Source organism: Strix aluco, chromosome 22 (genome assembly GCF_031877795.1).
Source record: "Strix aluco isolate bStrAlu1 chromosome 22, bStrAlu1.hap1, whole genome shotgun sequence".
NCBI classification, from domain to species: Eukaryota; Metazoa; Chordata; class Aves; order Strigiformes; family Strigidae; genus Strix; species Strix aluco.
Genome location: NC_133952.1, coordinates 9,180,383 through 9,190,849, shown reverse-complemented (window position 1 = coordinate 9,190,849; position 10,467 = coordinate 9,180,383).

Genomic DNA, 10,467 nt, shown 5'->3' with positions numbered 1-10,467 from the left:
TTTTTTCTGGTCTTTTTAGATATGAATGAAAGATTCTTGGTGGCTGTTGTGACCCCCATTTTTACCCTTGCTTTCTAGATCTAAGAGAAGGATGTGTGTGCTGAAACTGCAAAACCATAAGGGGAAGCAATGTTTTATTCAAGAAGTGGAAACTCCCCAAGCCAAGGCGTCTGCTGTAGCACTAATTCATGACGTGTCCTGTATAGTTTATGACAGAGATTAAACAACACAAAGGATAAAACATTTCAAAAATGGCATTTAACTGGGAAAACAAGAACAGACTAGACTCTAACCCTTCACTTGTGCAATGCTGAGCTGTTGAGCTCTCAGCCCCAGCATTCAGGTCCTGCTCAAGGAAATACCTCTGGCTGCTGTTTGCTTATGTGCAACACAGCGTTTCGTCACACCTTTTTGTTTGTTGCAGACCGAATCCCCTAGGTAACATGGCCACCCCCTTTTTCTCCCTTTGTGCATTTTTCTCTGTCTGGGACTCGTTACCCTGGTCCCAAGGGATATGCTTTCCCATGGCTGTTTCCCATTTGAAGGCTACATATGTGTGCACTGAGGAGTGGAAGAAGAGAGGGACTCCGTCTTCTGGTTCACTGCAGGATTTCCCTATATTTAAAAAAAAATCAGTTATGGTCAGCCAAGCTCTGCTGAGCACAGGTTTATATCCTGATTCTCTGAGCTTGCTTCCATCAGCCAGGTCTATTCTGTAGGGCAGAGGAGGCAGTGGCAGGGATGATTTGTAGCACTAGGGATGCAAGCGTCTTCCTGGCAGCTCTGGGACTATTGCTGCAGCCAGGGAGGGAAAGAACAAATGTTGATGAGTACAAGGATAGAGGTTAAAAAATAAAGAATAAAGTCTTGTGTCTTGTGTGAAACCAAGCTATGTACATGGAAGGTGAGGAGACAAAGGGAGAGGTTGCAGGCGATACTGAGTGGGGCTGTATAAAGAACTGGCAGAAGGATGTTTCCTAATATGGGATGTGTTTGGTGATAGATTCCCAAGTTTTCCATCAAACCTCTCCTCACAGTTCCACAGGCGGCCACAAACCAGAGCTGAGAACAACAGGCATCCCCCATCTTCCCCATGTCTTCCTCACCCATGCTCCCACGCATGCCCAGCATCAGGGTTTCCCTGCACACAGACTTGACCTCAGCAAATGAAAGGCAATAGCGAAGTGAAGAGGATGGGAAAAATAGCCAAAAGCAGTGGCAGGACATGTTAGGGACCCCTCCAGGGATGTGTCCTGACCAGCAGGTGAAGATGGTGACAACGTAACATTTCCTCCTCCAAGTTTTCTTACCAAGCATCACTTTTGCTCTTTAGGAGACTCTCCCTGCCCATGCTCTGTGGGGTTAGGATAGGGGTATCAAAGTCAGTCTGAACTACGGAGATCATGGAGAAGTCTGGTCTTTCCCTCTTTATTATCCTTATTTGCCACATCCAGATGACGGAGGGCATGACACAAGTTCACGGTGATGTCGTTTACCTGCACGTGCTCCCATACCAACACCGATGACATCAGTCTTGGGATTTGCACAGGGGACCCACTACCAGGAAATGACTTCTCTTTAAACATGAGGAAAGCGCACTGCAGCCTTTGTAGCTTCTAGTCCAACAAGCCTGTAATATTCACAGGAATGAGACTCAAATTTCTAATTATTGGCTGAGTTATTTGTAGCTTCATATATTTTAAGGTCAGAAGGGACCATCATCTAGTCTGGCCTCCTTAAATGGAAAGCTCCATAACCAACAACCAATTCCCCGAGCTTCGTTACAGTAATGAGCTCAGGAGTCCTGCCGTCTCGTCTCCGGCTCTAACCGCTAGACCCCGCCATGCCAAACACAGCTGCTCAGATCTGCCTCCAGCTCCGAAGAGAAGTCTAAGAGTTCCTCCTGAATAGGTAATAAATCAAATACCAACGTCCACGGTGATGGGGAAGGGGACTGGCTGCACATGCTGTCTCAGCCTGCCTGATGGGGATCTCGGGTCCTGGGAGTAAGCACCAGCAAAGACACGCATCCAGCCAGCAGGATGGGATGGAGGGAGTTATTTTGCAGTGATGTAGTTTCCTCTGTGGGTGGGTTATTTTGGGGGAGGGACAGGGAGCCTCTGACATTTGCCTGGTCTCGCACCCTGGCCAGTGCATCTCATGCCGCTCTGCTCCTGCCAGCCCTGGGCACGGAGCTGGGATAGTTTCAAGGTATGCGGTGCTGGTAACCAGAGACCCGGTGGGGTTGCATGGCAGCTCTGGCAGGCTTTGTCCCTGCCCAGGCTCCTTAGATCGAATGGCATCAGGAACAATACAGCAACTGCTCTCCTCTGTGCCGTGTGTCAGAGACAGATGCTGAAAAAACACCCAGGACCTGCCAGCACAGGATGCACTGTCTCCCTCCACAGGGCAAGGGAAAGTGGCCTCCAACTGCTGCCACTAAACCCTGCGAGGGACAGTCCAGCTCTCCAGATTCATAGGAAACCACCTGGATCCAGCACAGCATGGTGCAGAGGGCAAGAAGATCTCCCTGAACTAGGGCATGGCCAGGACAAGGGCTGGAACCTGTTGGGGATGATCCACCCCTCTTGCCCTGCTGCACCTCGCCCAGCTCCAGGCTGGGACCCCCCTGGGCAGCAGGTGCTCAAAGACCAGGTTGGACATGAGAGTGAGAGGGGCCCTGGGATGGGAGAAGTGTTGGAGCTGGTTACTCAGGGGCAAGGCAGGCAAGATTTGGAGGTGACCCACCTGAACAGCATGGAGTGGGAGGGCAGCCCCATACCCACATCCTTAAGGTGCTCCAGGAGCCACCAGCCAAGGGCAGAAGCTCATGCTTGCATCAGGGAGGGAAAGCTTGATGGACAAGACACTAACAGTCTGTTAGACTGGTGTTCACACCTCTTCCAGGTGTCCTCTCTTACCACTACAGCAATTTGGTTTTTCAGAGGCATTAGTGGCTCAAGGGAGCCCATCAAGGTCTTCTCTGTTTCCCATTCAGGTCTCCCCTTTGTAGGATGAAATAAGTGTCACTGTGGTGGCTTATGGCCACCAGCAGCAACCACAGCTATGAGCAGATGGATGGGATGGGGCACACACAGCTTCACAAAAACTGGAGGCCACCCACCTCATGACCAGTTCATGGAGGAAAAAGCAGGAAGGAGGGAGCTCCAAGTCCTTGGTCAGGACGCTAACCACAGCCTGTCTGCAACATGACAGCTGGAAAGAGGCAGGGAAGCAACAAACCAGCAAAACCAGAGCTTTGGACATGTTCCCTGGAGGCAGCCATAAATATTATCAGCAGAAGAGCACTCATCCCATCACTCAGCAAGTGCCAAGCACCATGGGCACTTCCCACACACCAGCTTGGACCGTGCTGGCTTACACCCCTATGAGTCACTGCCCTGGGGTCTACCTGGTGGGATGAGCTGGCTGCTGGTCACACTGTGCAGCACGAGTTGCTTACTTGCGTTGTCAGGGCTACCACCCATCCTTCCCCGCTGCCATGGTGTTTGTGGTGATAACAGAGGCAGCTCAAGACTTCTCCTTCCTGAAGGCAAGAGGCAATTTAGTGGTGGCGAAGAAGCAGGCTCTGCAGAGAAAAAAGGCTGGGTTAGAGTTGTGGCAGAGAGAGGGTGGAGTTTTGGGGAACTCTGCTCACCCATGCCTTGAATTGGACCAGCCATCACCCTGTGCACCCTTGGATGTGCCCATCACCTCCTTGAGTGCCAGGCACAGAGACAGGGCATGCCAGATGTGTTGGCATGAAGGTGCAGTGAGAGACCTGCTGCTCATCCCATACCTTTTACTGCTCAGCATAACTCAGCTTCTACCGCAGAAGCCTGAACAGGCAGACTCATGTGGTGTGCAGAGCCTTGCAAAACCCAGCCCTGTCCCTTCAGGGCCCAGTAAGAATCATCCCCACGGACAGGGTTTCAGCATGGACATGGCAGATACAGGCAGGCAGGGCTTTCTTACAACCTGCTCCCCCGCTCAGAGGCTGACAGCACATTACAAGGGCTGTAGCAGCCTGGGCACCCCTTATGCCCCCATCCAAGCAGCAACAGGCAGGGGCAGGAGTCTGGCATCCATGCAAGGTGTAAAGTCCTGCTGTTCTCTGCAGCACTATGCAAAAATCAGGCGGGGGGGGGGGGCAGTGGGGAAGGAGTCCTCCCTCTGCAGGGTAGAGCAGAGCAGGACAGGAGGTCTAAGCCTCCCTCCCCATGCTCTCCACTACTTGAGCAAACCATCCTACCTCCATTGTCTGGGGGACCACAAGCCCTGCTTGAATGAGGTATGCCAGGGGAATATGCAGTGAAAGAGGAGGACTGCAACAGAGATGCCTAGAGGGATGCAAAAAGCCCAGCTCCTGCTGAACTGACTATGACTCCTATTCTGGGGCAGTGTTCACCAGTGCGAAGTGTGACCCTAAATTGGTCCTGCCAGGCACTGTCTCATCAGCCTTTACGTTCAGTTGCTGCTTTTCTGTAGCAGGGAACATTGACAAAATGTGGAAACTGAGTCTCAGGGGCACACGAGGCTGGACTTTGAGGACATCTCATCACAGCATCACTTTTCACCAGCATCCTCACTGAACCTAGCTCTGCTCACATGAGTCTTTGCTAAGGCTCAGCCAGATGAGCTCTCTGTATGAGGGGAAGATGGATGTTCATCCAAGACCCTTGTCCATGACCTTGAGCTCAAGAACATGAAATAAGCTGAGTAAAATGGTGGAGAGAGGAGCACAGGGAGCTTTGCACCCTGTCTGGCATGAAGCATGGCTGGACCTTCCCCTGCAGGGTACAATGAACCATACCCCAAAGTGTCTGCTTCTCCCTCATGACTATGCAGAGACCTCAGTCCCAACCAGGGTTTGGTGCCCAGCACGAGCAGGACAAGCAGGACAGTAAGGACAGCTGGTCTTGCCTGGCCCGGGAGCCCAGGACGGTGGGGAAGGAGCAGCCTCCTCTACCCTGAGCTCACACAAAGGGTAGGCGGTCGCCTAGTTGCCTACCCATGGGAAAGAGGAGACTTGCTCTCTGGAAACGGAGTGGCCAGGCAGTCTCAGGCAGCCAAGTGACTTATTGCAGGCCCCTGGGGTGATAAATTGTAGTTAATTGTGGGCAGGTGACAAAGGCAGACTAAGGGAAAAGGAGCAGGGACATTCACTCCCCTGGCAGCTGCTGCCCAGCCCTGCCCCCTCCTTTCACTGCTCCTTTCAGGCCATTTGAATTGTGCAAACACAGGGCTTTCCCAAACCTGCCGAACCTCCCTCTCAGGGCTCCTCTTCCCCTCTTTTCCCCTCCCTTCCCACTACCTCCCTCGCTGCCTTCCCTCACTCCTTTCTCTGGGGTGGGAGGTCCTGGGGGGGGGCAGCCCTGCCAGCAATGGTCTTATGCCATGGGGAAACCTTTATGATGCCACAGCACGGGAGTCCTGAGGATATTTCTCCATGCCCCTGAGACCCACGTGTCTTCTCCAGGTCCTGCTCCTAGCCCTGATGCAGGGCGCTCACCTGGGCAGGAGGAATAGCAGTATGTTCTGGCTATCTTCAGCATCCCACTGAAGGAAGCACCAGGTGGTGCAGGGTTAGGGTGGCTCCAATTTGGACCCTGATGAAGGGAAAAGGCCACTTTGACCCACACCTTACTCTGATCTCAGTTCAGAGCCGGAGCTAAGTTGAAAACAGAGCCTGTGAAGGGAGGATCCAAGGGTTCAGCTTGAGGAGATGGGCTTTGTCCAACTCTGGGAAGAGCTGGATCAGGGCTTACCATGATCTGGAGAAAAGCATCCCACAGGTGGGACAGGGAGTATGATGACCCTTAGGAGGGGCTGGATCATACCTAGGACAGCATCGAGCAAGGTCCCTGGCCCAGCTGAGCCCACTATAAAAGTCCAATGCTCCTGTGGGGTCTGCAGTCCTGGACACATTTGTGACTGGCTCTTTGTACAAGTTGGATGGGTCAGCCAGGACAAACACTTCATACCCAACCCACTCCAAGCTGCCTTGGGTGAGGGGTGTCCTCAGTTCCTCTGTGCTGTGTTTGAAGACAATATTCTGCATTTCTCCACTTCCCACTTCCCCTTGGGCAGTCTCTCTCACACTCGTCTGCTGCTTCACAGCTTGTCAGAAGATGATAAAAGCACTGGAAAAGCAGTTTAAAATCAAGTCTTAGCAGGCAACTGAAAATTAGCGAGTGACATGCTATGCAAAAGAGCTAGAATTAACTCTTTCCTTTACTCTACAGGGGCTGCTCTGCTCCACGCACCTACCATCCACCCTAAGCCATCTGAACTCAGTCAATAGTCTGATAGCAATTAGTTGGAGAGAAGCAGCTGGCAAACATCAGCTGCTTGTAACCATGCACTAACTGGATTTATCACATGCTTGGAAATTATGAGTGTTTGCCTGTAAATTCACTGTTTCCTTTTCACTCAACCACAAATGCCCAAAAGTTAAAAGCCTGTATCTAAGTATGTCCCTCAGCTCCCTTCATATGCAGCAGTGACCTCTTTTAAGTATCTGGAGATGAGATAGATCGCTCTGTGGAGGCCTATATTCCTTACCGCTCACTGACAGAAGTCTGTGGTGAAGGCCTGGGGTCACCAAACTGTCCCATGAAAAGCAAGCACTCTCTGAATGATGGAGCTTTTCCTCAAGGCTTTCCCACGAATTTAACTTTTAGTAGCTTCTTGTTAGGAGCTGGATATAGACATGTTTCTGAGAGATCAGACACGCATCCAGGTTTAACCCAACCCTGAGGTACACCACTAGTTACGGCCTTCAACTGGACTCTGTTCCACTGATCACCACCCCTGGGCCTGGCCATTCAGACTGTCTGCTCATCCAGCCCATACATCAAGAGCTCGTCTATGAGGATGTTATGGGAGACAGAATCAAACGCCTTACTGGAGTCTAGGTAGACAATGTCCACTGTTCTCCCCTCATCTACCAGGCCAGTCTTTACATTGTAGAAGTTTATCAAGTTGGTCAAGCATGACTTCCCCTTGGTGAAGCTATGCTGACTACTCCTGATGATTTTCTTGTCCACCATGTGCCTGGAAATGGTTCCCAGGGTTTGCTGCTCCATCACCTTCCCAGGGATCAAGGTGTGGCTGATGGGCCCATAGTTCCCTGAGTTCTGCTTCTTGCCCTTCTTGAAGATCGGAGTGATGTTTGCTTTCCTCTAGTCTTCAGGCACTTCTCTCAGTCACCATGATTGATTAAAGATTGTTCCAAGTGGCCTCAGAATGACATCAGCCAGCACCCTCATCACTCACGGGTGCATCCCATCACATATGTCCAGTATGTCCATAAGTATTCACTGACCTGATCCATTTCACCAAGGGTATGTCTTCCTTGCTCCAGAATTACCCCCTGGTCTCTGGGACCTGGGATTCCTGAAGGTTGGTGTTACTAGTAAAGACTGAGCCAAAGAAGGCAGTCAGGACCTCAGCCTTTTTCGTGTCCTCTGTAACCAGATACCCCATCTCATTGAGCAATGGGCCCACATTTTCCCTAGTCTTCCCTTTGTCACCTGTGTTCTTCCAGAAGCCCTTCTTGTTGTCTTTGACATCCATGGCCAGATTCAATTCCAGTTGGGCCTTAGCTTTCCTAACTTCATCCCTGGATGCTTGGACAATGTTTCTGCATTCCTCCCATTCCTCTTTGCTTCCACCCTCTGTATGCTTCCCTTTTGTGTTTGAGTTTGGCTGAAAGCTCTTTGTTCATCCACACAAACCTCCTGGCATTTTTGCCTGACTTTGTGTTTGTTGGGATGGAAACCTCTTGAGCTTGTGTTGTATTGTGGTTTAAGCCCAGAGGGAAACTGAACACCACTCACCCTCAGGAATGGGGAGGAGAAAATAAAACAAAAGACTCATGGATCAAGACAAGCACAGGGAGGGATGATTCACCAATTATGGTCACTGGCAAAAGACAGACTCAATTGGGGAAGAAAAAGAACATTAATTTAACTTGAACACCACCATCACCACCACTTAATTTACCAGTCAAACAGAGTAGGACAGTGAGAAATACAACCACATCTTAAAAACACCTCCCCCCCACCCCTGCCTTCTTCCCAGGCTCAGCTTTGCTCCCGATTTCTCTACCTCCTCTAACCCAGCAGTGCAGGGGGACAGGGAATGGGGGTTGCGGTCAGTTCATCACCCACTGTCTCTGCTGCTCCTTCCTCCTCAGGGGGAGCACTCCTCACACTCTTCCTCTGCTCCAGCGTGGGGTCCTTCTCATGAGAGACAGTCCTCCATCAACCTCTCTGACATAAGTCCTTCCCACAGGGCTGCAGCTCTTCACGAACTGCTCCAACATGGGTCCTTCCCACCAGCTGCAGCTCTTCCCAAACTGTTCCAGTGTGGGTCCCTCCTGCGAGCTGCAATAATCCCAGCAACAGACTGCTCCAGCATGGGCTGTCCGCAGGGTCCTGGCCCTCTCTGGGCACAGCCCCCTGCTCTGGCATGGGGTCCTCCATGGGCTGCAGGAGGGCATCTGCTCCCCTGGTGACCTCCATGGGCTGCAGGGGACAGCCTGTCCTCTCACCACCAGCTCCTCCCCCTCCTCCTTTCTTCAACTGACCTTGGTGTTTGCATAGGTATTTCCCTCACAACTCCTCTTCCTCCTTCTCTCAGGTTCCCCTTCTTAAATATATCACAGAGGTGCAGCCACTATCACTAATTGACTCAGCCTTGGCCAGTGGTGGGTCCAACTTGGAGCCAGGGGATCTTCTAGAAGCTTCTCATAGGAGCCACCACTGTAGCTCCTCCCCTGCTACCAAAACCCTGCCACACACAAACCCAACAGAGCTCACAAAAAAAATTCAAAGAAACTTATCCATCAGAAATGTTTATTAGTCCTGGTGTCTCTGTATATTCAGGGCAATTCCATTTCAAGGCTGGATGTGCCTGAATCAAGCAGACAAGATTTAAGCCTGTCCAGGCTAACGTGATGCAGGTGAGATCACATCCCCACAACATAACGTGTGGCAACAGGAGCTGAGCCATCTTCACATGCAGCTCAGTCCCCTCCAGCAGAAATCCTCCCACGAAAAGGTGTCTCTGTGCACCACTAAAATGCTGCACGGGCAACTGCAGTGGAAGATGGGAAGATACCTGTGTGATCAAAAGTGATTGCTGCCAGACTCTGTGGCAACCACGATATTTGAGGGGTCAGGGAAATCTGAACTCAGAATGAAAGGGATGAGCTTATAGGTGAGCTCTGCCGAAGTTTGTGCAGTTGACTTGGGGTATCTCCAATAAGCTTGGCACTATTAAGCTCATGACAGATGCATGACCTCAACAGCACATCTGCAAAGCTCTCAAGAGACAACTGTACATCATAGTCCCAAAATGATTTTCTGAGTCCATCAGGGAGCCCTCTCACTTGGACATCTGTATGATCATGCAGCAATGTCGCCTGTGGTCATGCTTGTCTACCCAGATGTCTCAGAGCTCACCGGAAAAGATATCATGAGTGTTATTTCAAGGCAGAAACCCAATGTATGCTCAGACAGTTTCAAGCTGCTGAAGCCTCATTAAAAGTTAATACCAGTTCAGATTTTAGCAGCTACTAATCTTCTGGCAAGCACCTGATCTCCTTGCTTGCTAAAACTCATTTTGAATAACGAGAACTTGCTCACCACCTTCCATACCCAGAGCTGGACTGTGATGAAACAGGAAAGCAATACCTGTCTGATGAGCACACTGTGCACATCCTAATGATGGAGGATGACTGAGCAGCACCCCTCAGAAGCAGTCAGAGGTCCAACCAACACAGAAGCGTAATTAAATGTGTCCAGGAGATGGCTTTACCCACACCACTTCCAGCCCCCTCTGCCCAGAGAAACGGGTTCACGAAGGCAAAGGCCCATCTGAAGCTGTTTGGCAGCCCAGGCAAGATGGTATTAACTCATTGCCTTACATCACTTGGGTTTAGTTTCAGCCCAAGCAGGTGCCTCCACACTCCCATTCCAGTAAAGCTGCAGCAGCTTTGCCACCCATCCCACACAGCTGCAGTCCCCACTTGGGCCAGCAAAGTCCCTCGCTGAAAGGCCACAGTGTCCCGGTGGCACTGCCCTGTCCCTAGGGTGCTGTGGGAGGAGGCTCTCCACTTTCAGCAGCTACTGGCTGGCCCAAGGCACTGTTGCTCCAAGTGTACACTGGGAAAATTAGATATTTGTAGGACACCTGCCCACACCCTGGGAAGCCAAATCAGGCAGCTTGAGCTTGGAGCGTGCACTCAGGTTGTTGATGCTGACGTTACCAGCTTTGTCCCATGCTGGCTTGCAGAGGTCCCACCTCCTCTCTGCAAGCAAAGAGCAGAAAGTGCTGCTAACAGAGATGTGAGTGAGGAAGCTCCAAGCCTCCTCACTCCAAGTTTCATGCTAGAGCTCACCCTCACCTGATTCCCACTGTCCCTGCCAGGATCCTCCAAGGGCTGGCATCACCCCAGCG